We start from the raw sequence: 27,971 nt of genomic DNA, 5'->3' as shown, positions 1-27,971 counted from the left end.
CAGAGCCCCACATTTGCTGCTGCCCTGGAGAGCTTGCAGAGCACTGGGGAAAGGCAGGCAGAGAATTTCCTCCTAGCACCTTCTCTGTGCCTGGGAAGCAGAAGTGTTCCCAATGTTGCGCAGAATAGCTTTTCCGCTGAAAACATTAACACTTGTTCAGAACGAAAGAACGCACAGAGCCCCACATTTGCTGTTGCCCTGGAGAGCTTGCAGAGCACTGGGGAAAGGCAGGCAGAGAATTCCCTGCTAGCACCTTCTCTGTGCCTGGGAAGCAGAAGTGTTCCCATTGTTGCGCAGAATGGCTTTTCCGCTGAAAACACTAACACTTTTTCAGAACGAAAGAAAGCACAGAGCCCCACATTTTCTGTTGCCCTGGAGAGCTTGCAGAGCACTGGGGAAAGGCAGGCAGAGAATTCCCTGCTAGCACCTTCTCTGTGCCTGGGATGGAGAAGTGTTCCCATTGTTGCGCAGAATCGCTTTTCCGCTGAAAACACTAACACTTGTTCAGAACGAAAGAAACCACAGAGCCCCACATTCGCTGTTGCCCTGGAGAGCTTGCAGAGCACTGGGGAAAGGCAGGCAGAGAATTCCCTGCTAGCACCTTCTCTGTGCCTGGGAAGCAGAAGTGTTCCCAATGTTGTGCAGAATAGCTTTTCCGCAGAAAACACTAACACTTGTTCAGAATGAAAGAAAGCACAGAGCCCCACATTTGCTGTTGCCCTGGAGAGCTTGCAGAGCACTGGGGAAAGGCAGGCAGAGAATTCCCTGCTAGCACCTTCTCTGTGCCTGGGAAGTAGAAGTGTTCCCAATGTTGCGCAGAATAGCTTTTCCGCTGAAAACACTAACACTTGTTCAGAACGAAAGAAAGCACAGAGCCCCACATTTGCTGTTGCCCTGGTGAGCTTGCAGAGCACTGGTTAAAGGCAGGCAGAGAATTCCCTGCTAGCACCTTCTCTGTGCATGATAATGAAAATTGTTCCCATTGTTGCGCAGAATCGCTTCTCTCCAGAAAACACTAACACTTGTTCAGAACGAAAGAAAGCACAGAGCCCCACATTTGCTGTTGCCCTGGAGAGCTTGCAGAGCACTGGGGAAAGGCAGGCAGAGAATTCCCTGCTAGCACCTTCTCTGTGCCTGGGAAGCAGATGTGTTCCCATTGTTGCGCAGAATTGCTTTTCCGCTGAAAACACTAACAATTTTTCAGAACGAAAGAAAGCACAGAGCCCCACATTTTCTGTTGCCCTGGAGAGCTTGCAGAGCACTGGTGAAAGGCAGGCAGAGAATTCCCTCCTAGCACGTTCTCTGTGCCTGGGAAGGAGAAGTGTTCCCATTGTTGCGCAGAATCGTATTTGCGTCGCTGCACAAAACACTAACACTTGTTCAGAATGAAAGAAAGCACAGAGCCCCAGATTTGCTGTTGCCCTGGAGAGCTTGCAGAGCACTGGGGAAAGGCAGGCAGAGAATTCCCTGCTAGCACCTTCTCTGTGCCTGGGAAGGAGAAGTGTTCGCATTGTTGCGCAGAATGGCTTTTCCGGTGAAAACACTAACACTTTTTCAGAACGAAAGAAAGCACAGAGCCCCACATTTGCTGTTGCCCTGGAGAGCTTGCAGAGCACTGGGGAAAGGCAGGCAGACAATTCCCTGCTAGCACCTTCTCTGTGCCTGGGAAAGAGAAGTGTTCCCATTGTTGCGCAGAATCGCATTTGCGTCGCTGCAGAAAACACTAACACTTTTTCAGAACGAAAGAAAGCACAGAGCCCCACATTTGCTGTTGCCCTGGAGAGCTTGCAGAGCACTGGGGAAAGGAAGGCAGAGAATTCCCTGCTAGTACCTTCTCTGTGCCTGGGAAGCAGATGTGTTCCCATTGTTGCGCAGAATTGCTTTTCCGCTGGAAACACTAACAATTTTTCAGAACGAAAGAAAGCACAGAGCCCCACATTTTCTGTTGCCCTGGAGAGCTTGCAGAGCACTGGGGAAAGGTAGGCAGACAATTCCCTCCTAGCACGTTCTCTGTGCCTGGGAAGGAGAAGTGTTCCCATTGTTGCGCAGAATCGTATTTGCGTCGCTGCACAAAACACTAACACTTGTTCAGAATGAAAGAAAGCACAGAGCCCCACATTTGCTGTTGCCCTGGAGAGCTTGCAGAGCACTGGGGAAAGGCAGGCAGAGAATTCCCTGCTAGCACCTTCTCTGTGCCTGGGAAGGAGAAGTGTTCCCATTGTTGCGCAGAATCGCATTTGCGTCGCTGCAGAAAACACTAACACTTTTTCAGAACGAAAGAAAGCACAGAGCCCCAGATTTGCTGTTGCCCTGGAGAGCTTGCAGAGCACTGGGGAAAGGCAGGCAGAGAATTCCCTGCTAGCACCTTCTCTGTGCCTGGTAATGAAAAGTGTTCCCATTGTTACGCAGAATGGCTTTTCCGCTAAAAAGACTAACACTTTTCAGAAGGAAAGAAAGCACAGAGCCCCACATTTTCTGTTGCCCTGGAGAGCTTGCAGAGCACTGGTGAAAGGCAGGCAGAGAATTCCCTGCTAGCACCTTCTCTGTGCCTGGGAAGCAGATGTGTTCCCATTGTTGCGCAGAATTGCTTTTCCGCTGAAAACACTAACACTTTTTCAGAACGAAAGAAAGCACAGAGCCCCACATTTGCTGTTGCCCTGGAGAGCTTGCAGAGCACTGGGGAAAGGCAGGCAGAGAATTCCCTGCTAGCACCTTCTCTGTGCCTGGGATGGAGAAGTGTTCCCATTGTTGCGCAGAATTGCTTTTCCGCTGAAAACACTAACACTTGTTCAGAACGAAAGAAAGCACAGAGCCCCACATTCGCTGTTGCCCTGGAGAGCTTGCAGAGCACTGGGGAAAGGCAGGCAGAGAATTTCCTGCTAGCACCTTCTCTGTGCCTGGGAAGGAGAAGTGTTCCCATTGATACACAGAATGGCTTTTCCGCTGAAAACACTAACACTTGTTCAGAACGAAAGAAAGCACAGAGCCCCACATTTTCTGTTGCCCTGGAGAGCTTGCAGAGCACTGGGGAAAGGCAGGCAGAGAATTCCCTGCTAGCACCTTCTCTGTGCCTGGGAAGCAGATGTGTTCCCATTGTTGCGCAGAATCGTATTTGCGTCGCTGCACAAAACACTAACACTTGTTCAGAATGAAAGAAAGCACAGAGCCCCAGATTTGCTGTTGCCCTGGAGAGCTTGCAGAGCAGTGGGGAAAGGCAGGCAGAGAATTCCCTGCTAGTACCTTCTCTGTGCCTGGGAAGCAGAAGTGTTCCCATTGTTGCGCAGAATCGCTTTTCCGCAGAATACAATTACACTTTTTCAGAACAAAAGAAAGCACAGAGCCCCACATTTTCTGTTGCCCTGGAGAGCTTGCAGAGCACTGGGGAAAGGCAGGCAGAGAATGCCCTGCTAGCACCTTCTCTGTGCCTGGGAAGGAGAAGTGTTCCCATTGTTGCGCAAAATCGTATTTGCGTCGCTGCAGAAAACACTAAAACTTGTTCAGAACGAAAGAAAGCACAGAGCCCCACATTTGCTGTTGCCCTGGAGAGCTTGCAGAGCACTGGGGAAAGGCAGGCAGAGAATTCCCTGCTAGCACCTTCTCTGTGCCTGGGAAGGAGAAGTGTTCCCAATGTTGCGCAGAATGGCTTTTCCGCTGAAAACACTAACACTTTTTCAGAACGAAAGAAAGCACAGAGCCCCACATTTGCTGTTGCCCTGGAGAGCTTGCAGAGCACTGGTTAAAGGCAGGCAGAGAATTCCCTGCTAGCACCTTCTCTGTGCCTGGGAAGGAGAAGTGTTCCCATTGTTGCGCAGAATCGCTTTTCCGCTGAAAACACTAACACTTTTTCAGAACGAAAGAAAGCACAGAGCCCCACATTTTCTGTTGCCCTGGAGAGCTTGCAGAGCACTGGGGAAATGCAGACAGAGAATTCCCTGCTAGCACCTTCTCTGTGCCTGGGAAGTAGAAGTATTCCCAATGTTGCGCAGAATCGCTTCTCTGCAGAAAACACTAACACTTTTTCAGAACGAAAGAAAGCACAGAGCCCCACATTTGCTGCTGCCCTGGAGAGCTTGCAGAGCACTGGGGAAAGGCAGGCAGAGAATTTCCTCCTAGCACCTTCTCTGTGCCTGGGAAGCAGAAGTGTTCCCAATGTTGCGCAGAATAGCTTTTCCGCTGAAAACATTAACACTTGTTCAGAACGAAAGAACGCACAGAGCCCCACATTTGCTGTTGCCCTGGAGAGCTTGCAGAGCACTGGGGAAAGGCAGGCAGAGAATTCCCTGCTAGCACCTTCTCTGTGCCTGGGAAGCAGAAGTGTTCCCATTGTTGCGCAGAATGGCTTTTCCGCTGAAAACACTAACACTTTTTCAGAACGAAAGAAAGCACAGAGCCCCACATTTTCTGTTGCCCTGGAGAGCTTGCAGAGCACTGGGGAAAGGCAGGCAGAGAATTCCCTGCTAGCACCTTCTCTGTGCCTGGGATGGAGAAGTGTTCCCATTGTTGCGCAGAATCGCTTTTCCGCTGAAAACACTAACACTTGTTCAGAACGAAAGAAACCACAGAGCCCCACATTCGCTGTTGCCCTGGAGAGCTTGCAGAGCACTGGGGAAAGGCAGGCAGAGAATTCCCTGCTAGCACCTTCTCTGTGCCTGGGAAGCAGAAGTGTTCCCAATGTTGTGCAGAATAGCTTTTCCGCAGAAAACACTAACACTTGTTCAGAATGAAAGAAAGCACAGAGCCCCACATTTGCTGTTGCCCTGGAGAGCTTGCAGAGCACTGGGGAAAGGCAGGCAGAGAATTCCCTGCTAGCACCTTCTCTGTGCCTGGGAAGTAGAAGTGTTCCCAATGTTGCGCAGAATAGCTTTTCCGCTGAAAACACTAACACTTGTTCAGAACGAAAGAAAGCACAGAGCCCCACATTTGCTGTTGCCCTGGTGAGCTTGCAGAGCACTGGTTAAAGGCAGGCAGAGAATTCCCTGCTAGCACCTTCTCTGTGCATGATAATGAAAATTGTTCCCATTGTTGCGCAGAATCGCTTCTCTCCAGAAAACACTAACACTTGTTCAGAACGAAAGAAAGCACAGAGCCCCACATTTGCTGTTGCCCTGGAGAGCTTGCAGAGCACTGGGGAAAGGCAGGCAGAGAATTCCCTGCTAGCACCTTCTCTGTGCCTGGGAAGCAGATGTGTTCCCATTGTTGCGCAGAATTGCTTTTCCGCTGAAAACACTAACAATTTTTCAGAACGAAAGAAAGCACAGAGCCCCACATTTTCTGTTGCCCTGGAGAGCTTGCAGAGCACTGGTGAAAGGCAGGCAGAGAATTCCCTCCTAGCACGTTCTCTGTGCCTGGGAAGCAGATGTGTTCCCATTGTTGCGCAGAATCGTATTTGCGTCGCTGCACAAAACACTAACACTTGTTCAGAATGAAAGAAAGCACAGAGCCCCAGATTTGCTGTTGCCCTGGAGAGCTTGCAGAGCACTGGGGAAAGGCAGGCAGAGAATTCCCTGCTAGCACCTTCTCTGTGCCTGGGAAGGAGAAGTGTTCGCATTGTTGCGCAGAATGGCTTTTCCGGTGAAAACACTAACACTTTTTCAGAACGAAAGAAAGCACAGAGCCCCACATTTGCTGTTGCCCTGGAGAGCTTGCAGAGCACTGGGGAAAGGCAGGCAGACAATTCCCTGCTAGCACCTTCTCTGTGCCTGGGAAAGAGAAGTGTTCCCATTGTTGCGCAGAATCGCATTTGCGTCGCTGCAGAAAACACTAACACTTTTTCAGAACGAAAGAAAGCACAGAGCCCCACATTTGCTGTTGCCCTGGAGAGCTTGCAGAGCACTGGGGAAAGGAAGGCAGAGAATTCCCTGCTAGTACCTTCTCTGTGCCTGGGAAGCAGATGTGTTCCCATTGTTGCGCAGAATTGCTTTTCCGCTGGAAACACTAACAATTTTTCAGAACGAAAGAAAGCACAGAGCCCCACATTTTCTGTTGCCCTGGAGAGCTTGCAGAGCACTGGGGAAAGGTAGGCAGACAATTCCCTCCTAGCACGTTCTCTGTGCCTGGGAAGGAGAAGTGTTCCCATTGTTGCGCAGAATCGTATTTGCGTCGCTGCACAAAACACTAACACTTGTTCAGAATGAAAGAAAGCACAGAGCCCCACATTTGCTGTTGCCCTGGAGAGCTTGCAGAGCACTGGGGAAAGGCAGGCAGAGAATTCCCTGCTAGCACCTTCTCTGTGCCTGGGAAGGAGAAGTGTTCCCATTGTTGCGCAGAATCGCATTTGCGTCGCTGCAGAAAACACTAACACTTTTTCAGAACGAAAGAAAGCACAGAGCCCCAGATTTGCTGTTGCCCTGGAGAGCTTGCAGAGCACTGGGGAAAGGCAGGCAGAGAATTCCCTGCTAGCACCTTCTCTGTGCCTGGTAATGAAAAGTGTTCCCATTGTTACGCAGAATGGCTTTTCCGCTAAAAAGACTAACACTTTTCAGAAGGAAAGAAAGCACAGAGCCCCACATTTTCTGTTGCCCTGGAGAGCTTGCAGAGCACTGGTGAAAGGCAGGCAGAGAATTCCCTGCTAGCACCTTCTCTGTGCCTGGGAAGCAGATGTGTTCCCATTGTTGCGCAGAATTGCTTTTCCGCTGAAAACACTAACACTTTTTCAGAACGAAAGAAAGCACAGAGCCCCACATTTGCTGTTGCCCTGGAGAGCTTGCAGAGCACTGGGGAAAGGCAGGCAGAGAATTCCCTGCTAGCACCTTCTCTGTGCCTGGGATGGAGAAGTGTTCCCATTGTTGCGCAGAATTGCTTTTCCGCTGAAAACACTAACACTTGTTCAGAACGAAAGAAAGCACAGAGCCCCACATTCGCTGTTGCCCTGGAGAGCTTGCAGAGCACTGGGGAAAGGCAGGCAGAGAATTTCCTGCTAGCACCTTCTCTGTGCCTGGGAAGGAGAAGTGTTCCCATTGATACACAGAATGGCTTTTCCGCTGAAAACACTAACACTTGTTCAGAACGAAAGAAAGCACAGAGCCCCACATTTTCTGTTGCCCTGGAGAGCTTGCAGAGCACTGGGGAAAGGCAGGCAGAGAATTCCCTGCTAGCACCTTCTCTGTGCCTGGGAAGCAGATGTGTTCCCATTGTTGCGCAGAATCGTATTTGCGTCGCTGCACAAAACACTAACACTTGTTCAGAATGAAAGAAAGCACAGAGCCCCAGATTTGCTGTTGCCCTGGAGAGCTTGCAGAGCAGTGGGGAAAGGCAGGCAGAGAATTCCCTGCTAGTACCTTCTCTGTGCCTGGGAAGCAGAAGTGTTCCCATTGTTGCGCAGAATCGCTTTTCCGCAGAATACAATTACACTTTTTCAGAACAAAAGAAAGCACAGAGCCCCACATTTTCTGTTGCCCTGGAGAGCTTGCAGAGCACTGGGGAAAGGCAGGCAGAGAATGCCCTGCTAGCACCTTCTCTGTGCCTGGGAAGGAGAAGTGTTCCCATTGTTGCGCAGAATCGTATTTGCGTCGCTGCAGAAAACACTAAAACTTGTTCAGAACGAAAGAAAGCACAGAGCCCCACATTTGCTGTTGCCCTGGAGAGCTTGCAGAGCACTGGGGAAAGGCAGGCAGAGAATTCCCTGCTAGCACCTTCTCTGTGCCTGGGAAGGAGAAGTGTTCCCATTGTTGCGCAGAATGGCTTTTCCGCTGAAAACACTAACACTTTTTCAGAAAGAAAGAAAGCACAGAGCCCCACATTTTCTGTTGCCCTGGAGAGCTTGCAGAGCACTGGGGAAAGGCAGGCAGAGAATTCCCTGCTAGCACCTTCTCTGTGCCTGGGATGGAGAAGTGTTCCCATTGTTGCGCAGAATCGCTTTTCCGCTGAAAACACTAACACTTGTTCAGAACGAAAGAAACCACAGAGCCCCACATTCGCTGTTGCCCTGGAGAGCTTGCAGAGCACTGGGGAAAGGCAGGCAGAGAATTCCCTGCTAGCACCTTCTCTGTGCCTGGGAAGCAGAAGTGTTCCCAATGTTGTGCAGAATAGCTTTTCCGCAGAAAACACTAACACTTGTTCAGAATGAAAGAAAGCACAGAGCCCCACATTTGCTGTTGCCCTGGAGAGCTTGCAGAGCACTGGGGAAAGGCAGGCAGAGAATTCCCTGCTAGCACCTTCTCTGTGCCTGGGAAGTAGAAGTGTTCCCAATGTTGCGCAGAATAGCTTTTCCGCTGAAAACACTAACACTTGTTCAGAACGAAAGAAAGCACAGAGCCCCACATTTGCTGTTGCCCTGGTGAGCTTGCAGAGCACTGGTTAAAGGCAGGCAGAGAATTCCCTGCTAGCACCTTCTCTGTGCATGATAATGAAAATTGTTCCCATTGTTGCGCAGAATCGCTTCTCTCCAGAAAACACTAACACTTGTTCAGAACGAAAGAAAGCACAGAGCCCCACATTTGCTGTTGCCCTGGAGAGCTTGCAGAGCACTGGGGAAAGGCAGGCAGAGAATTCCCTGCTAGCACCTTCTCTGTGCCTGGGAAGCAGATGTGTTCCCATTGTTGCGCAGAATTGCTTTTCCGCTGAAAACACTAACAATTTTTCAGAACGAAAGAAAGCACAGAGCCCCACATTTTCTGTTGCCCTGGAGAGCTTGCAGAGCACTGGTGAAAGGCAGGCAGAGAATTCCCTCCTAGCACGTTCTCTGTGCCTGGGAAGGAGAAGTGTTCCCATTGTTGCGCAGAATCGTATTTGCGTCGCTGCACAAAACACTAACACTTGTTCAGAATGAAAGAAAGCACAGAGCCCCACATTTGCTGTTGCCCTGGAGAGCTTGCAGAGCACTGGGGAAAGGCAGGCAGAGAATTCCCTGCTAGCACCTTCTCTGTGCCTGGGAAGGAGAAGTGTTCGCATTGTTGCGCAGAATGGCTTTTCCGGTGAAAACACTAACACTTTTTCAGAACGAAAGAAAGCACAGAGCCCCACATTTGCTGTTGCCCTGGAGAGCTTGCAGAGCACTGGGGAAAGGCAGGCAGACAATTCCCTGCTAGCACCTTCTCTGTGCCTGGGAAAGAGAAGTGTTCCCATTGTTGCGCAGAATCGCATTTGCGTCGCTGCAGAAAACACTAACACTTTTTCAGAACGAAAGAAAGCACAGAGCCCCACATTTGCTGTTGCCCTGGAGAGCTTGCAGAGCACTGGGGAAAGGAAGGCAGAGAATTCCCTGCTAGTACCTTCTCTGTGCCTGGGAAGCAGATGTGTTCCCATTGTTGCGCAGAATTGCTTTTCCGCTGGAAACACTAACAATTTTTCAGAACGAAAGAAAGCACAGAGCCCCACATTTTCTGTTGCCCTGGAGAGCTTGCAGAGCACTGGGGAAAGGTAGGCAGACAATTCCCTCCTAGCACGTTCTCTGTGCCTGGGAAGGAGAAGTGTTCCCATTGTTGCGCAGAATCGTATTTGCGTCGCTGCACAAAACACTAACACTTGTTCAGAATGAAAGAAAGCACAGAGCCCCACATTTGCTGTTGCCCTGGAGAGCTTGCAGAGCACTGGGGAAAGGCAGGCAGAGAATTCCCTGCTAGCACCTTCTCTGTGCCTGGGAAGGAGAAGTGTTCCCATTGTTGCGCAGAATCGCATTTGCGTCGCTGCAGAAAACACTAACACTTTTTCAGAACGAAAGAAAGCACAGAGCCCCAGATTTGCTGTTGCCCTGGAGAGCTTGCAGAGCACTGGGGAAAGGCAGGCAGAGAATTCCCTGCTAGCACCTTCTCTGTGCCTGGTAATGAAAAGTGTTCCCATTGTTACGCAGAATGGCTTTTCCGCTAAAAAGACTAACACTTTTCAGAAGGAAAGAAAGCACAGAGCCCCACATTTTCTGTTGCCCTGGAGAGCTTGCAGAGCACTGGTGAAAGACAGGCAGAGAATTCCCTGCTAGCACCTTCTCTGTGCCTGGGAAGCAGATGTGTTCCCATTGTTGCGCAGAATTGCTTTTCCGCTGAAAACACTAACACTTTTTCAGAACGAAAGAAAGCACAGAGCCCCACATTTGCTGTTGCCCTGGAGAGCTTGCAGAGCACTGGGGAAAGGCAGGCAGAGAATTCCCTGCTAGCACCTTCTCTGTGCCTGGGATGGAGAAGTGTTCCCATTGTTGCGCAGAATTGCTTTTCCGCTGAAAACACTAACACTTGTTCAGAACGAAAGAAAGCACAGAGCCCCACATTCGCTGTTGCCCTGGAGAGCTTGCAGAGCACTGGGGAAAGGCAGGCAGAGAATTTCCTGCTAGCACCTTCTCTGTGCCTGGGAAGGAGAAGTGTTCCCATTGATACACAGAATGGCTTTTCCGCTGAAAACACTAACACTTGTTCAGAACGAAAGAAAGCACAGAGCCCCACATTTTCTGTTGCCCTGGAGAGCTTGCAGAGCACTGGGGAAAGGCAGGCAGAGAATTCCCTGCTAGCACCTTCTCTGTGCCTGGGAAGCAGATGTGTTCCCATTGTTGCGCAGAATCGTATTTGCGTCGCTGCACAAAACACTAACACTTGTTCAGAATGAAAGAAAGCACAGAGCCCCAGATTTGCTGTTGCCCTGGAGAGCTTGCAGAGCAGTGGGGAAAGGCAGGCAGAGAATTCCCTGCTAGTACCTTCTCTGTGCCTGGGAAGCAGAAGTGTTCCCATTGTTGCGCAGAATCGCTTTTCCGCAGAATACAATTACACTTTTTCAGAACAAAAGAAAGCACAGAGCCCCACATTTTCTGTTGCCCTGGAGAGCTTGCAGAGCACTGGGGAAAGGCAGGCAGAGAATGCCCTGCTAGCACCTTCTCTGTGCCTGGGAAGGAGAAGTGTTCCCATTGTTGCGCAGAATCGTATTTGCGTCGCTGCAGAAAACACTAAAACTTGTTCAGAACGAAAGAAAGCACAGAGCCCCACATTTGCTGTTGCCCTGGAGAGCTTGCAGAGCACTGGGGAAAGGCAGGCAGAGAATTCCCTGCTAGCACCTTCTCTGTGCCTGGGAAGGAGAAGTGTTCCCAATGTTGCGCAGAATGGCTTTTCCGCTGAAAACACTAACACTTTTTCAGAACGAAAGAAAGCACAGAGCCCCACATTTGCTGTTGCCCTGGAGAGCTTGCAGAGCACTGGTTAAAGGCAGGCAGAGAATTCCCTGCTAGCACCTTCTCTGTGCCTGGGAAGGAGAAGTGTTCCCATTGTTGCGCAGAATCGCTTTTCCGCTGAAAACACTAACACTTTTTCAGAACGAAAGAAAGCACAGAGCCCCACATTTTCTGTTGCCCTGGAGAGCTTTCAGAGCACTGGGGAAATGCAGACAGAGAATTCCCTGCTAGCACCTTCTCTGTGCCTGGGAAGTAGAAGTATTCCCAATGTTGCGCAGAATCGCTTCTCTGCAGAAAACACTAACACTTTTTCAGAACGAAAGAAAGCACAGAGCCCCACATTTGCTGCTGCCCTGGAGAGCTTGCAGAGCACTGGGGAAAGGCAGGCAGAGAATTTCCTCCTAGCACCTTCTCTGTGCCTGGGAAGCAGAAGTGTTCCCAATGTTGCGCAGAATAGCTTTTCCGCTGAAAACATTAACACTTGTTCAGAACGAAAGAACGCACAGAGCCCCACATTTGCTGTTGCCCTGGAGAGCTTGCAGAGCACTGGGGAAAGGCAGGCAGAGAATTCCCTGCTAGCACCTTCTCTGTGCCTGGGAAGCAGAAGTGTTCCCAATGTTGCGCAGAATCGCTTTTCCGCTGAAAACACTAACACTTGTTCAGAACGAAAGAAAGCACAGAGCCCCAGATTTGCTGTTGCCCTGGAGAGCTTGCAGAGCACTGGGGAAAGGCAGGCAGAGAATTCCCTGCTAGCACCTTCTCTGTGCCTGGTAATGAAAAGTGTTCCCATTGTTGCGCAGAATCGCTTCTCTCCAGAAAACACTAACACTTGTTCAGAACGAAAGAAAGCACAGAGCCCCACATTTGCTGTTGCCCTGGAGAGCTTGCAGAGCACTGGGGAAAGGCAGGCAGACAATTCCCTGCTAGCACCTTCTCTGTGCCTGGGAAAGAGAAGTGTTCCCATTGTTGCGCAGAATCGCATTTGCGTCGCTGCAGAAAACACTAACACTTTTTCAGAACGAAAGAAAGCACAGAGCCCCACATTTGCTGTTGCCCTGGAGAGCTTGCAGAGCACTGGGGAAAGGAAGGCAGAGAATTCCCTGCTAGTACCTTCTCTGTGCCTGGGAAGCAGATGTGTTCCCATTGTTGCGCAGAATTGCTTTTCCGCTGGAAACACTAACAATTTTTCAGAACGAAAGAAAGCACAGAGCCCCACATTTTCTGTTGCCCTGGAGAGCTTGCAGAGCACTGGGGAAAGGTAGGCAGACAATTCCCTCCTAGCACGTTCTCTGTGCCTGGGAAGGAGAAGTGTTCCCATTGTTGCGCAGAATCGTATTTGCGTCGCTGCACAAAACACTAACACTTGTTCAGAATGAAAGAAAGCACAGAGCCCCACATTTGCTGTTGCCCTGGAGAGCTTGCAGAGCACTGGGGAAAGGCAGGCAGAGAATTCCTTGCTAGCACCTTCTCTGTGCCTGGGAAGGAGAAGTGTTCCCATTGTTGCGCAGAATCGCATTTGCGTCGCTGCAGAAAACACTAACACTTTTTCAGAACGAAAGAAAGCACAGAGCCCCAGATTTGCTGTTGCCCTGGAGAGCTTGCAGAGCACTGGGGAAAGGCAGGCAGAGAATTCCCTGCTAGCACCTTCTCTGTGCCTGGTAATGAAAAGTGTTCCCATTGTTACGCAGAATGGCTTTTCCGCTAAAAAGACTAACACTTTTCAGAAGGAAAGAAAGCACAGAGCCCCACATTTTCTGTTGCCCTGGAGAGCTTGCAGAGCACTGGTGAAAGGCAGGCAGAGAATTCCCTGCTAGCACCTTCTCTGTGCCTGGGAAGCAGATGTGTTCCCATTGTTGCGCAGAATTGCTTTTCCGCTGAAAACACTAACACTTTTTCAGAACGAAAGAAAGCACAGAGCCCCACATTTGCTGTTGCCCTGGAGAGCTTGCAGAGCACTGGGGAAAGGCAGGCAGAGAATTCCCTGCTAGCACCTTCTCTGTGCCTGGGATGGAGAAGTGTTCCCATTGTTGCGCAGAATTGCTTTTCCGCTGAAAACACTAACACTTGTTCAGAACGAAAGAAAGCACAGAGCCCCACATTCGCTGTTGCCCTGGAGAGCTTGCAGAGCACTGGGGAAAGGCAGGCAGAGAATTTCCTGCTAGCACCTTCTCTGTGCCTGGGAAGGAGAAGTGTTCCCATTGATACACAGAATGGCTTTTCCGCTGAAAACACTAACACTTGTTCAGAACGAAAGAAAGCACAGAGCCCCACATTTTCTGTTGCCCTGGAGAGCTTGCAGAGCACTGGGGAAAGGCAGGCAGAGAATTCCCTGCTAGCACCTTCTCTGTGCCTGGGAAGCAGATGTGTTCCCATTGTTGCGCAGAATCGTATTTGCGTCGCTGCACAAAACACTAACACTTGTTCAGAATGAAAGAAAGCACAGAGCCCCAGATTTGCTGTTGCCCTGGAGAGCTTGCAGAGCAGTGGGGAAAGGCAGGCAGAGAATTCCCTGCTAGTACCTTCTCTGTGCCTGGGAAGCAGAAGTGTTCCCATTGTTGCGCAGAATCGCTTTTCCGCAGAATACAATTACACTTTTTCAGAACAAAAGAAAGCACAGAGCCCCACATTTTCTGTTGCCCTGGAGAGCTTGCAGAGCACTGGGGAAAGGCAGGCAGAGAATGCCCTGCTAGCACCTTCTCTGTGCCTGGGAAGGAGAAGTGTTCCCATTGTTGCGCAGAATCGTATTTGCGTCGCTGCAGAAAACACTAAAACTTGTTCAGAACGAAAGAAAGCACAGAGCCCCACATTTGCTGTTGCCCTGGAGAGCTTGCAGAGCACTGGGGAAAGGCAGGCAGAGAATTCCCTGCTAGCACCTTCTCTGTGCCTGGGAAGGAGAAGTGTTCCCAATGTTGCGCAGAATGGCTTTTCCGCTGAAAACACTAACACTTTTTCAGAACGAAAGAAAGCACAGAGCCCCACATTTGCTGTTGCCCTGGAGAGCTTGCAGAGCACTGGTTAAAGGCAGGCAGAGAATTCCCTGCTAGCACCTTCTCTGTGCCTGGGAAGGAGAAGTGTTCCCATTGTTGCGCAGAATCGCTTTTCCGCTGAAAACACTAACACTTTTTCAGAACGAAAGAAAGCACAGAGCCCCACATTTTCTGTTGCCCTGGAGAGCTTGCAGAGCACTGGGGAAATGCAGACAGAGAATTCCCTGCTAGCACCTTCTCTGTGCCTGGGAAGTAGAAGTATTCCCAATGTTGCGCAGAATCGCTTCTCTGCAGAAAACACTAACACTTTTTCAGAACGAAAGAAAGCACAGAGCCCCACATTTGCTGCTGCCCTGGAGAGCTTGCAGAGCACTGGGGAAAGGCAGGCAGAGAATTTCCTCCTAGCACCTTCTCTGTGCCTGGGAAGCAGAAGTGTTCCCAATGTTGCGCAGAATAGCTTTTCCGCTGAAAACATTAACACTTGTTCAGAACGAAAGAACGCACAGAGCCCCACATTTGCTGTTGCCCTGGAGAGCTTGCAGAGCACTGGGGAAAGGCAGGCAGAGAATTCCCTGCTAGCACCTTCTCTGTGCCTGGGAAGCAGAAGTGTTCCCAATGTTGCGCAGAATCGCTTTTCCGCTGAAAACACTAACACTTGTTCAGAACGAAAGAAAGCACAGAGCCCCACATTTGCTGTTGCCCTGGAGAGCTTGCAGAGCACTGGGGAAAGGCAGGCAGAGAATTCCCTGCTAGCACCTTCTCTGTGCCTGGTAATGAAAAGTGTTCCCATTGTTACGCAGAATGGCTTTTCCGCTAAAAAGACTAACACTTGTTCAGAAGGAAAGAAAGCACAGAGCCCCACATTTTCTGTTGCCCTGGAGAGCTTGCAGAGTACTGGGGAAAGGCAGGCAGAGAATTCCCTGCTAGCACCTTCTCTGTGCCTGGGAAGCAGATATGTTCCCATTGTTGCGCAGAATTGCTTTTCCGCTGAAAACACTAACACTTTTTCAGAACGAAAGAAAGCACAGAGCCCCACATTTGCTGTTGCCCTGGAGAGCTTGCAGAGCACTGGGGAAAGGCAGGCAGAGAATTCCCTGCTAGCACCTTCTCTGTGCCTGGGAAGCAGAAGTGTTCCCAATGTTGTGCAGAATAGCTTTTCCGCAGAAAACACTAACACTTGTTCAGAATGAAAGAAAGCACAGAGCCCCACATTTTCTGTTGCCCTGGAGAGCTTGCAGAGCACTGGGGAAAGGCAGGCAGAGAATTCCCTGCTAGCACCTTCTCTGTGCCTGGGAAGTAGAAGTGTTCCCAATGTTGCGCAGAATAGCTTTTCCGCTGAAAACACTAACACTTGTTCAGAACGAAAGAAAGCACAGAGCCCCACATTTGCTGTTGCCCTGGTGAGCTTGCAGAGCACTGGTTAAAGGCAGGCAGAGAATTCCCTGCTAGCACCTTCTCTGTGCATGATAATGAAAATTGTTCCTATTGTTGCGCAGAATTGCTTCTCTCCAGAAAACACTAACACTTGTTCAGAACGAAAGAAAGCACAGAGCCCCACATTTGCTGTTGCCCTGGAGAGCTTGCAGAGCACTGGGGAAAGGCAGGCAGAGAATTCCCTGCTAGCACCTTCTCTGTGCCTGGGAAGCAGATGTGTTCCCATTGTTGCGCAGAATTGCTTTTCCGCTGAAAACACTAACAATTTTTCAGAACGAAAGAAAGCACAGAGCCCCACATTTTCTGTTGCCCTGGAGAGCTTGCAGAGCACTGGTGAGAGGCAGGCAGAGAATTCCCTCCTAGCACGTTCTCTGTGCCTGGGAAGGAGAAGTGTTCCCATTGTTGCGCAGAATCGTATTTGCGTCGCTGCACAAAACACTAACACTTGTTCAGAATGAAAGAAAGCACAGAGCCCCAGATTTGCTGTTGCCCTGGAGAGCTTGCAGAGCACTGGGGAAAGGCAGGCAGAGAATTCCCTGCTAGCATCTTCTCTGTGCCTGGGAAGGAGAAGTGTTCGCATTGTTGCGCAGAATGGCTTTTCCGGTGAAAACACTAACACTTTTTCAGAACGAAAGAAAGCACAGAGCCCCACATTTGCTGTTGCCCTGGAGAGCTTGCAGAGCACTGGGGAAAGGCAGGCAGACAATTCCCTGCTAGCACCTTCTCTGTGCCTGGGAAAGAGAAGTGTTCCCATTGTTGCGCAGAATCGCATTTGCGTCGCTGCAGAAAACACTAACACTTTTTCAGAACGAAAGAAAGCACAGAGCCCCACATTTGCTGTTGCCCTGGAGAGCTTGCAGAGCACTGGGGAAAGGAAGGCAGAGAATTCCCTGCTAGTACCTTCTCTGTGCCTGGGAAGCAGATGTGTTCCCATTGTTGCGCAGAATTGCTTTTCCGCTGGAAACACTAACAATTTTTCAGAACGAAAGAAAGCACAGAGCCCCACATTTTCTGTTGCCCTGGAGAGCTTGCAGAGCACTGGGGAAAGGTAGGCAGACAATTCCCTCCTAGCACGTTCTCTGTGCCTGGGAAGGAGAAGTGTTCCCATTGTTGCGCAGAATCGTATTTGCGTCGCTGCACAAAACACTAACACTTGTTCAGAATGAAAGAAAGCACAGAGCCCCACATTTGCTGTTGCCCTGGAGAGCTTGCAGAGCACTGGGGAAAGGCAGGCAGAGAATTCCCTGCTAGCACCTTCTCTGTGCCTGGGAAGGAGAAGTGTTCCCATTGTTGCGCAGAATCGCATTTGCGTCGCTGCAGAAAACACTAACACTTTTTCAGAACGAAAGAAAGCACAGAGCCCCACATTTGCTGTTGCCCTGGAGAGCTTGCAGAGCACTGGGGAAAGGCAGGCAGAGAATTCCCTGCTAGCACCTTCTCTGTGCCTGGTAATGAAAAGTGTTCCCATTGTTACGCAGAATGGCTTTTCCGCTAAAAAGACTAACACTTGTTCAGAAGGAAAGAAAGCACAGAGCCCCACATTTTCTGTTGCCCTGGAGAGCTTGCAGAGCACTGGTGAAAGGCAGGCAGAGAATTCCCTGCTAGCACCTTCTCTGTGCCTGGGAAGCAGATGTGTTCCCATTGTTGTGCAGAATTGCTTTTCCGCTGAAAACACTAACACTTTTTCAGAACGAAAGAAAGCACAGAGCCCCACATTTGCTGTTGCCCTGGAGAGCTTGCAGAGCACTGGGGAAAGGCAGGCAGAGAATTCCCTGCTAGCACCTTCTCTGTGCCTGGGAAGCAGATGTGTTCCCATTGTTGCGCAGAATTGCTTTTCCGCTGAAAACACTAACACTTGTTCAGAACGAAAGAAAGCACAGAGCCCCAGATTCTATGTTGCCCTGGAGAGCTTGCAGAGCACTGGGGAAAGGCAGGCAGAGAATTCCCTGCTAGCACCTTCTCTGTGCCTGGGAAGCAGAAGTGTTCCCAATGTTGTGCAGAATAGCTTTTCCGCAGAAAACACTAACACTTGTTCAGAATGAAAGAAAGCACAGAGCCCCACATTTGCTGTTGCCCTGGAGAGCTTGCAGAGCACTGGGGAAAGGCAGGCAGAGAATTCCCTGCTAGCACCTTCTCTGTGCCTGGGAAGTAGAAGTGTTCCCAATGTTGCGCAGAATAGCTTTTCCGCTGAAAACACTAACACTTGTTCAGAACGAAAGAAAGCACAGAGCCCCACATTTGCTGTTGCCCTGGTGAGCTTGCAGAGCACTGGTTAAAGGCAGGCAGAGAATTCCCTGCTAGCACCTTCTCTGTGCATGATAATGAAAATTGTTCCCATTGTTGCGCAGAATCGCTTCTCTCCAGAAAACACTAACACTTGTTCAGAACGAAAGAAAGCACAGAGCCCCACATTTGCTGTTGCCCTGGAGAGCTTGCAGAGCACTGGGGAAAGGCAGGCAGAGAATTTCCTGCTAGCACCTTCTCTGTGCCTGGGAAGGAGAAGTCTTCCCATTGATACACAGAATGGCTTTTCCGCTGAAAACACTAACACTTGTTCAGAACGAAAGAAAGCACAGAGCCCCACATTTTCTGTTGCCCTGGAGAGCTTGCAGAGCACTGGGGAAAGGCAGGCAGAGAATTCCCTGCTAGCACCTTCTCTGTGCCTGGGAAGCAGATGTGTTCCCATTGTTGCGCAGAATGGCATTTGCGTCGCTGCACAAAACACTAACACTTGTTCAGAATGAAAGAAAGCACAGAGCCCCAGATTTGCTGTTGCCCTGGAGAGCTTGCAGAGCACTGGGGAAAGGCAGGCAGAGAATTCCCTGCTAGCACCTTCTCTGTGCCTGGGAAGGAGAAGTGTTCCCATTGTGCGCAGAATCGCTTCTCTCCAGAAAACACTAACACTTTTTCACAACGAAAGAAAGCACAGAGCCCCACATTTGCTGTTGCCCTGGAGAGCTTGCAGAGCACTGCGGAAAGGCAGGCAGAGAATTCCCTGCTAGCACCTTCTCTGTGCCTGGTAATGAAAAGTGTTCCCATTGTTACGCAGAATGGCTTTTCCGCTGAAAAGACTAACACTTGTTCAGAACGAAAGAAAGCACAGAGCCCCACATTTTCTGTTGCCCTGGAGAGCTTGCAGAACACTGGTGAAAGGCAGGCAGAGAATTCCCTGCTAGCACCTTCTCTGTGCCTGGGAAGCAGATGTGTTCCCATTGTTGCGCAGAATTGCTTTTCCGCTGAAAACACTAACAATTTTTCAGAATGAAAGAAAGCACAGAGCCCCACATTTGCTGTTGCCCTGGAGAGCTTGCAGAGCACTGGGGAAAGGCAGGCAGACAATTCCCTGCTAGCACCTTCTCTGTGCCTGGGAAAGAGAAGTGTTCCCATTGTTGCGCAGAATCGTATTTGCGTCGCTGCAGAAAACACTAACACTTTTTCAGAACGAAAGATAGCACATAGCCCCACATTTGCTGTTGCCCTGGAGAGCTTGCAGAGCACTGGGGAAAGGAAGGCAGAGAATTCCCTGCTAGTACCTTCTTTGTGCCTGGAAAGGAGAAGTGTTACCATTGTTGCGCAGAATCGCTTCTCTCCAGAAAACACTAACACTTTTTCACAACGAAAGAAAGCACAGAGCCCCACATTTGCTGTTGCCCTGGAGAGCTTGCAGAGCACTGGGGAAAGGCAGGCAGAGAATTCCCTGCTAGCACCTTCTCTGTGCCTGGTAATGAAAAGTGTTCCCATTGTTACGCAGAATGGCTTTTCCGCTGAAAAGACTAACACTTGTTCAGAAGGAAAGAAAGCACAGAGCCCCACATTTTCTGTTGCCCTGGAGAGCTTGCAGAGCACTGGGGAAAGGCAGGCAGAGAATTCCTTGCTAGCACCTTCTCTGTGCCTGGGAAGCAGATGTGTTCCCATTGTTGCGCAGAATTGCTTTTCCGCTGAAAACACTAACAATTTTTCAGAACGAAAGAAAGCACAGAGCCCCACATTTGCTGTTGCCCTGGAGAGCTTGCAGAGCACTGGGGAAAGGCAGGCAGACAATTCCCTGCTAGCACCTTCTCTGTGCCTGGGAAAGAGAAGTGTTCCCATTGTTGCGCAGAATCGCATTTGCGTCGCTGCAGAAAACACTAACACTTTTTCAGAACGAAAGATAGCACATAGCCCCACATTTGCTGTTGCCCTGGAGAGCTTGCAGAGCACTGGGGAAAGGAAGGCAGAGAATTCCCTGCTAGTACCTTCTCTGTGCCTGGAAAGGAGAAGTGTTCCCATTGTTGCGCAGAATCGTTTCTCTCCAGAAAACACTAACACTTTTTCACAACGAAAGAAAGCACAGAGCCCCACATTTGCTGTTGCCCTGGAGAGCTTGCAGAGCACTGGGGAAAGGCAGGCAGAGAATTCCCTGCTAGCACCTTCTCTGTGCCTGGTAATGAAAAGTGTTCCCATTGTTACGCAGAATGGCTTTTCCGCTGAAAAGACTAACACTTATTCAGAAGGAAAGAAAGCACAGAGCCCCACATTTTCTGTTGCCCTGGAGAGCTTGCAGAGCACTGGTGAAAGGCAGGCAGAGAATTCCCTGCTAGCACCTTCTCTGTGCCTGGGAAGCAGATGTGTTCCCATTGTTGCGCAGAATTGCTTTTCCGCTGAAAACACTAACACTTGTTCAGAACGAAAGAAAGCACAGAGCCCCACATTTGCTGTTGCCCTGGAGAGCTTGCAGAGCACTGGGGAAAGGCAGGCAGAGAATTCCCTCCTAGCACGTTCTCTGTGCCTGGGAAGGAGAAGTGTTCCCATTGTTGCGCAGAATCGTATGTGCGTCGCTGCAGAAAACACTAACACTTGTTCAGAATGAAAGAAAGCACAGAGCCCCACATTTGCTGTTGCCCTGGAGAGCTTGCAGAGCAGTGGGGAAAGGCAGGCAGAGAATTCCCTGCTAGCACCTTCTCTGTGCCTGGGAAGGAGAAGTGTTCCCATTGTTGCGCAGAATCGCATTTGCGTTGCTGCAGAAAACACTAACACTTTTTCAGAACGAAAGAAAGCACAGAGCCCCACATTTGCTGTTGCCCTGGAGAGCTTGCAGAGCACTGGGGAAAGGCAGGCAGAGAATTTCCTGCTAGCACCTTCTCTGTGCCTGGGAAGGAGAAGTGTTCCCATTGTTGCGCAGAATCGTATTTGCGTCCCTGCAGTACACACTCAAACTTGTTCAGAACGAAAGAAAGCACATAGCCCCACATTTGCTGTTGCCCTGGAGAGCTTGCAGAGCACTGGGGAAAGGCAGGCAGAGAATTCCCTGCTAGCACCTTCTCTGTGCCTGGGATGGAGAAGTGTTCCCATTGTTGCGCAGAATCGTATTTGCGTCGCTGCACAAAACACTAACACTTGTTCAGAATGAAAGAAAGCACAGAGCCCCACATTTGCTGTTGCCCTGGAGTGCTTGCAGAGTACTGGGGAAAGGCAGGCAGAGAATTCCCTGCTAGCACCTTCTCTGTGCCTGGGAAGGAGAAGTGTTCCCATTGTTGCGCAGAATTGCTTTTCCGCTGAAAACACTAACACTTTTTCAGAACGAAAGAAAGCACAGAGCCCCACATTTGCTGTTGCCCTGGAGAGCTTGCAGAGCACTGGGGAAAGGCAGGCAGACAATTCCCTGCTAGCACCTTCTCTGTGCCTGGGAAAGAGAAGTGTTCCCATTGTTGCGCAGAATCGCATTTGCGTCGCTGCAGAAAACACTAACACTTTTTCAGAACGAAAGAAAGCACAGAGCCCCACATTTGCTGTTGCCCTGGAGAGCTTGCAGAGCACTGGGGAAAGGAAGGCAGAGAATTCCCTGCTAGTACCTTCTCTGTGCCTGGGAAGCAGATGTGTTCCCATTGTTGCGCAGAATTGCTTTTCCGCTGGAAACACTAACAATTTTTCAGAACGAAAGAAAGCACAGAGCCCCACATTTTCTGTTGCCCTGGAGAGCTTGCAGAGCACTGGGGAAAGGCAGGCAGACAATTCCCTCCTAGCACGTTCTCTGTGCCTGGGAAGGAGAAGTGTTCCCATTGTTGCGCAGAATCGTATTTGCGTCGCTGCACAAAACACTAACACTTGTTCAGAATGAAAGAAAGCACAGAGCCCCAGATTTGCTGTTGCCCTGGAGAGCTTGCAGAGCACTGGGGAAAGGCAGGCAGAGAATTCCCTGCTAGCACCTTCTCTGTGCCTGGGAAGGAGAAGTGTTCCCATTGTTGCGCAGAATCGCATTTGCGTCGCTGCAGAAAACACTAACACTTTTTCAGAACGAAAGAAAGCACAGAGCCCCACATTTGCTGTTGCCCTGGAGAGCTTGCAGAGCACTGGGGAAAGGCAGGCAGAGAATTCCCTGCTAGCACCTTCTCTGTGCCTGGTAATGAAAAGTGTTCCCATTGTTACTCAGAATGGCTTTTCCGCTAAAAAGACTAACACTTGTTCAGAAGGAAAGAAAGCACAGAGCCCCACATTTTCTGTTGCCCTGGAGAGCTTGCAGAGCACTGGTGAAAGGCAGGCAGAGAATTCCCTGCTAGCACCTTCTCTGTGCCTGGGAAGCAGATGTGTTCCCATTGTTGTGCAGAATTGCTTTTCCGCTGAAAACACTAACACTTTTTCAGAACGAAAGAAAGCACAGAGCCCCACATTTGCTGTTGCCCTGGAGAGCTTGCAGAGCACTGGGGAAAGGCAGGCAGAGAATTCCCTGCTAGCACCTTCTCTGTGCCTGGGATGGAGAAGTGTTCCCATTGTTGCGCAGAATTGCTTTTCCGCTGAAAACACTAACACTTGTTCAGAACGAAAGAAAGCACAGAGCCCCAGATTCTATGTTGCCCTGGAGAGCTTGCAGAGCACTGGGGAAAGGCAGGCAGAGAATTCCCTGCTAGCACCTTCTCTGTGCCTGGGAAGCAGAAGTGTTCCCAATGTTGTGCAGAATAGCTTTTCCGCAGAAAACACTAACACTTGTTCAGAATGAAAGAAAGCACAGAGCCCCACATTTGCTGTTGCCCTGGAGAGCTTGCAGAGCACTGGGGAAAGGCAGGCAGAGAATTCCCTGCTAGCACCTTCTCTGTGCCTGGGAAGTAGAAGTGTTCCCAATGTTGCGCAGAATAGCTTTTCCGCTGAAAACACTAACACTTGTTCAGAACGAAAGAAAGCACAGAGCCCCACATTTGCTGTTGCCCTGGTGAGCTTGCAGAGCACTGGTTAAAGGCAGGCAGAGAATTCCCTGCTAGCACCTTCTCTGTGCATGATAATGAAAATTGTTCCCATTGTTGCGCAGAATCGCTTCTCTCCAGAAAACACTAACACTTGTTCAGAACGAAAGAAAGCACAGAGCCCCACATTTGCTGTTGCCCTGGAGAGCTTGCAGAGCACTGGGGAAAGGCAGGCAGAGAATTCCCTGCTAGCACCTTCTCTGTGCCTGGGAAGCAGATGTGTTCCCATTGTTGCGCAGAATCGTATTTGCGTCGCTGCACAAAACACTAACACTTGTTCAGAATGAAAGAAAGCACAGAGCCCCAGATTTGCTGTTGCCCTGGAGAGCTTGCAGAGTACTGGGGAAAGGCAGGCAGAGAATTCCCTGCTAGCACCTTCTCTGTGCCTGGGAAGGAGAAGTGTTCCCATTGTTGCGCAGAATTGCTTTTCCGCTGAAAACACTAACACTTTTTCAGAACGAAAGAAAGCACATAGCCCCACATTTGCTGTTGCCCTGGAGAGCTTGCAGAGCACTGGGGAAAGGCAGGCAGAGAATTCCCTGCTAGCACCTTCTCTGTGCCTGGGAAGCAGATGTGTTCCCATTGTTGCGCAGAATCGTATTTGCGTCGCTGCACAAAACACTAACACTTGTTCAGAATGAAAGAAAGCACAGAGCCCCAGATTTGCTGTTGCCCTGGAGAGCTTGCAGAGTACTGGGGAAAGGCAGGCAGAGAATTCCCTGCTAGCACCTTCTCTGTGCCTGGGAAGGAGAAGTGTTCCCATTGTTGCGCAGAATTGCTTTTCCGCTGAAAACACTAACACTTTTTCAGAACGAAAGAAAGCACAGAGCCCCACATTTGCTGTTGCCCTGGAGAGCTTGCAGAGCACTGGGGAAAGGCAGGCAGAGAATTCCCTGCTAGCATCTTCTCTGTGCCTGGTAATGAAAAGTGTTCCCAATGTTGTGCAGAATAGCTTTTCCGCAGAAAACACTAACACTTGTTCAGAATGAAAGAAAGCACAGAGCCCCACATTTGCTGTTGCCCTGGAGAGCTTGCAGAGCACTGGGGAAAGGCAGGCAGAGAATTCCCTGCTAGCACCTTCTCTGTGCCTGGGAAGTAGAAGTGTTCCCAATGTTGCGCAGAATAGCTTTTCCGCTGAAAACACTAACACTTGTTCAGAACGAAAGAAAGCACAGAGCCCCACATTTGCTGTTGCCCTGGTGAGCTTGCAGAGCACTGGTTAAAGGCAGGCAGAGAATTCCCTGCTAGCACCTTCTCTGTGCATGATAATGAAAATTGTTCCCATTGTTGCGCAGAATCGCTTCTCTCCAGAAAACACTAACACTTGTTCAGAACGAAAGAAAGCACAGAGCCCCACATTTGCTGTTGCCCTGGAGAGCTTGCAGAGCACTGGGGAAAGGCAGGCAGAGAATTTCCTGCTAGCACCTTCTCTGTGCCTGGGAAGGAGAAGTGTTCCCATTGATACACAGAATGGCTTTTCCGCTGAAAACACTAACACTTGTTCAGAACGAAAGAAAGCACAGAGCCCCACATTTTCTGTTGCCCTGGAGAGCTTGCAGAGCACTGGGGAAAGGCAGGCAGAGAATTCCCTGCTAGCACCTTCTCTGTGCCTGGGAAGCAGATGTGTTCCCATTGTTGCGCAGAATCGTATTTGCGTCGCTGCACAAAACACTAACACTTGTTCAGAATGAAAGAAAGCACAGAGCCCCAGATTTGCTGTTGCCCTGGAGAGCTTGCAGAGCACTGGGGAAAGGCAGGCAGACAATTCCCTCCTAGCACGTTCTCTGTGCCTGGGAAGGAGAAGTGTTCCCATTGTTGCGCAGAATCGTATTTGCGTCGCTGCACAAAACACTAACACTTGTTCAGAATGAAAGAAAGCACAGAGCCCCACATTTGCTGTTGCCCTGGAGAGCTTGCAGAGCACTGGGGAAAGGCAGGCAGAGAATTCCCTGCTAGCACCTTCTCTGTGCCTGGGAAGGAGAAGTGTTCCCATTGTTGCGCAGAATCGCATTTGCGTCGCTGCAGAAAACACTAACACTTTTTCAGAACGAAAGAAAGCACAGAGCCCCACATTTGCTGTTGCTCTGGAGAGCTTGCAGAGCACTGGGGAAAGGCAGGCAGAGAATTCCCTGCTAGCACCTTCTCTGTGCCTGGTAATGAAAAGTGTTCCCATTGTTACGCAGAATGGCTTTTCCGCTAAAAAGACTAACACTTGTTCAGAAGGAAAGAAAGCACAGAGCCCCACATTTTCTGTTGCCCTGGAGAGCTTGCAGAGCACTGGTGAAAGGCAGGCAGAGAATTCCCTGCTAGCACCTTCTCTGTGCCTGGGAAGCAGATGTGTTCCCATTGTTGTGCAGAATTGCTTTTCCGCTGAAAACACTAACACTTTTTCAGAACGAAAGAAAGCACAGAGCCCCACATTTGCTGTTGCCCTGGAGAGCTTGCAGAGCACTGGGGAAAGGCAGGCAGAGAATTCCCTGCTAGCACCTTCTCTGTGCCTGGGAAGCAGAAGTGTTCCCATTGTTGCGCAGAATTGCTTTTCCGCTGAAAACACTAACACTTGTTCAGAACGAAAGAAAGCACAGAGCCCCAGATTCTATGTTGCCCTGGAGAGCTTGCAGAGCACTGGGGAAAGGCAGGCAGAGAATTCCCTGCTAGCACCTTCTCTGTGCCTGGGAAGCAGAAGTGTTCCCAATGTTGTGCAGAATAGCTTTTCCGCAGAAAACACTAACACTTGTTCAGAATGAAAGAAAGCACAGAGCCCCACATTTGCTGTTGCCCTGGAGAGCTTGCAGAGCACTGGGGAAAGGCAGGCAGAGAATTCCCTGCTAGCACCTTCTCTGTGCCTGGGAAGTAGAAGTGTTCCCAATGTTGCGCAGAATAGCTTTTCCGCTGAAAACACTAACACTTGTTCAGAACGAAAGAAAGCACAGAGCCCCACATTTGCTGTTGCCCTGGTGAGCTTGCAGAGCACTGGTTAAAGGCAGGCAGAGAATTCCCTGCTAGCACCTTCTCTGTGCATGATAATGAAAATTGTTCCCATTGTTGCGCAGAATCGCTTCTCTCCAGAAAACACTAACACTTGTTCAGAACGAAAGAAAGCACAGAGCCCCACATTTGCTGTTGCCCTGGAGAGCTTGCAGAGCACTGGGGAAAGGCAGGCAGAGAATTCCCTGCTAGCACCTTCTCTGTGCCTGGGAAGCAGATGTGTTCCCATTGTTGCGCAGAATCGTATTTGCGTCGCTGCACAAAACACTAACACTTGTTCAGAATGAAAGAAAGCACAGAGCCCCAGATTTGCTGTTGCCCTGGAGAGCTTGCAGAGTACTGGGGAAAGGCAGGCAGAGAATTCCCTGCTAGCACCTTCTCTGTGCCTGGGAAGGAGAAGTGTTCCCATTGTTGCGCAGAATTGCTTTTCCGCTGAAAACACTAACACTTTTTCAGAACGAAAGAAAGCACATAGCCCCACATTTGCTGTTGCCCTGGAGAGCTTGCAGAGCACTGGGGAAAGGCAGGCAGAGAATTCCCTGCTAGCACCTTCTCTGTGCCTGGGAAGCAGATGTGTTCCCATTGTTGCGCAGAATCGTATTTGCGTCGCTGCACAAAACACTAACACTTGTTCAGAATGAAAGAAAGCACAGAGCCCCAGATTTGCTGTTGCCCTGGAGAGCTTGCAGAGTACTGGGGAAAGGCAGGCAGAGAATTCCCTGCTAGCACCTTCTCTGTGCCTGGGAAGGAGAAGTGTTCCCATTGTTGCGCAGAATTGCTTTTCCGCTGAAAACACTAACACTTGTTCAGAACGAAAGAAAGCACAGAGCCCCACATTTGCTGTTGCCCTGGTGAGCTTGCAGAGCACTGGTTAAAGGCAGGCAGAGAATTCCCTGCTAGCACCTTCTCTGTGCATGATAATGAAAATTGTTCCCATTGTTGCGCAGAATCGCTTCTCTCCAGAAAACACTAACACTTGTTCAGAACGAAAGAAAGCACAGAGCCCCACATTTGCTGTTGCCCTGGAGAGCTTGCAGAGCACTGGGGAAAGGCAGGCAGAGAATTTCCTGCTAGCACCTTCTCTGTGCCTGGGAAGGAGAAGTGTTCCCATTGATACACAGAATGGCTTTTCCGCTGAAAACACTAACACTTGTTCAGAACGAAAGAAAGCACAGAGCCCCACATTTTCTGTTGCCCTGGAGAGCTTGCAGAGCACTGGGGAAAGGCAGGCAGAGAATTCCCTGCTAGCACCTTCTCTGTGCCTGGGAAGCAGATGTGTTCCCATTGTTGCGCAGAATCGTATTTGCGTCGCTGCACAAAACACTAACACTTGTTCAGAATGAAAGAAAGCACAGAGCCCCAGATTTGCTGTTGCCCTGGAGAGCTTGCAGAGCACTGGGGAAAGGCAGGCAGAGAATTCCCTGCTAGCACCTTCTCTGTGCCTGGGAAGGAGAAGTGTTCCCATTGTTGTGCAGAATTGCTTTTCCGGTGAAAACACTAACACTTTTTCAGAACGAAAGAAAGCACAGAGCACCACATTTGCTGTTGCCCTGGAGAGCTTGCAGAGCACTAGGGAAAGGCAGGCAGACAATTCCCTGCTAACACCTTCTCTGTGCCTGGGAAAGAGAAGTGTTCCCATTGTTGCGCAGAATCGCATTTGCGTCGCTGCAGAAAACACTAACACTTTTTCAGAACGAAAGAAAGCACAGAGCACCACATTTTCTGTTGCCCTGGAGAGCTTGCAGAGCACTGGGGAAAGGAAGGCAGAGAATTCCCTGCTAGTACCTTCTCTGTGCCTGGAAAGGAGAAGTGTTCCCATTGTGCGCAGAATCGCTTCTCTCCAGAAAACACTAACACTTTTTCACAACGAAAGAAAGCACAGAGCCCCACATTTGCTGTTGCCCTGGAGAGCTTGCAGAGCACTGCGGAAAGGCAGGCAGAGAATTCCCTGCTAGCACCTTCTCTGTGCCTGGTAATGAAAAGTGTTCCCATTGTTACGCAGAATGGCTTTTCCGCTGAAAAGACTAACACTTGTTCAGAAGGAAAGAAAGCACAGAGCCCCACATTTTCTGTTGCCCTGGAGAGCTTGCAGAGCACTGGTGAAAGGCAGGCAGAGAATTCCCTGCTAGCACCTTCTCTGTGCCTGGGAAGCAGATGTGTTCCCATTGTTGCGCAGAATTGCTTTTCCGCTGAAAACACTAACAATTTTTCAGAATGAAAGAAAGCACAGAGCCCCACATTTGCTGTTGCCCTGGAGAGCTT

Source organism: Strix aluco, chromosome 5, assembly GCF_031877795.1.
Source record: "Strix aluco isolate bStrAlu1 chromosome 5, bStrAlu1.hap1, whole genome shotgun sequence".
NCBI lineage: Eukaryota > Metazoa > Chordata > Aves > Strigiformes > Strigidae > Strix > Strix aluco.
Note: the sequence above shows the minus strand (reverse complement) of the source record.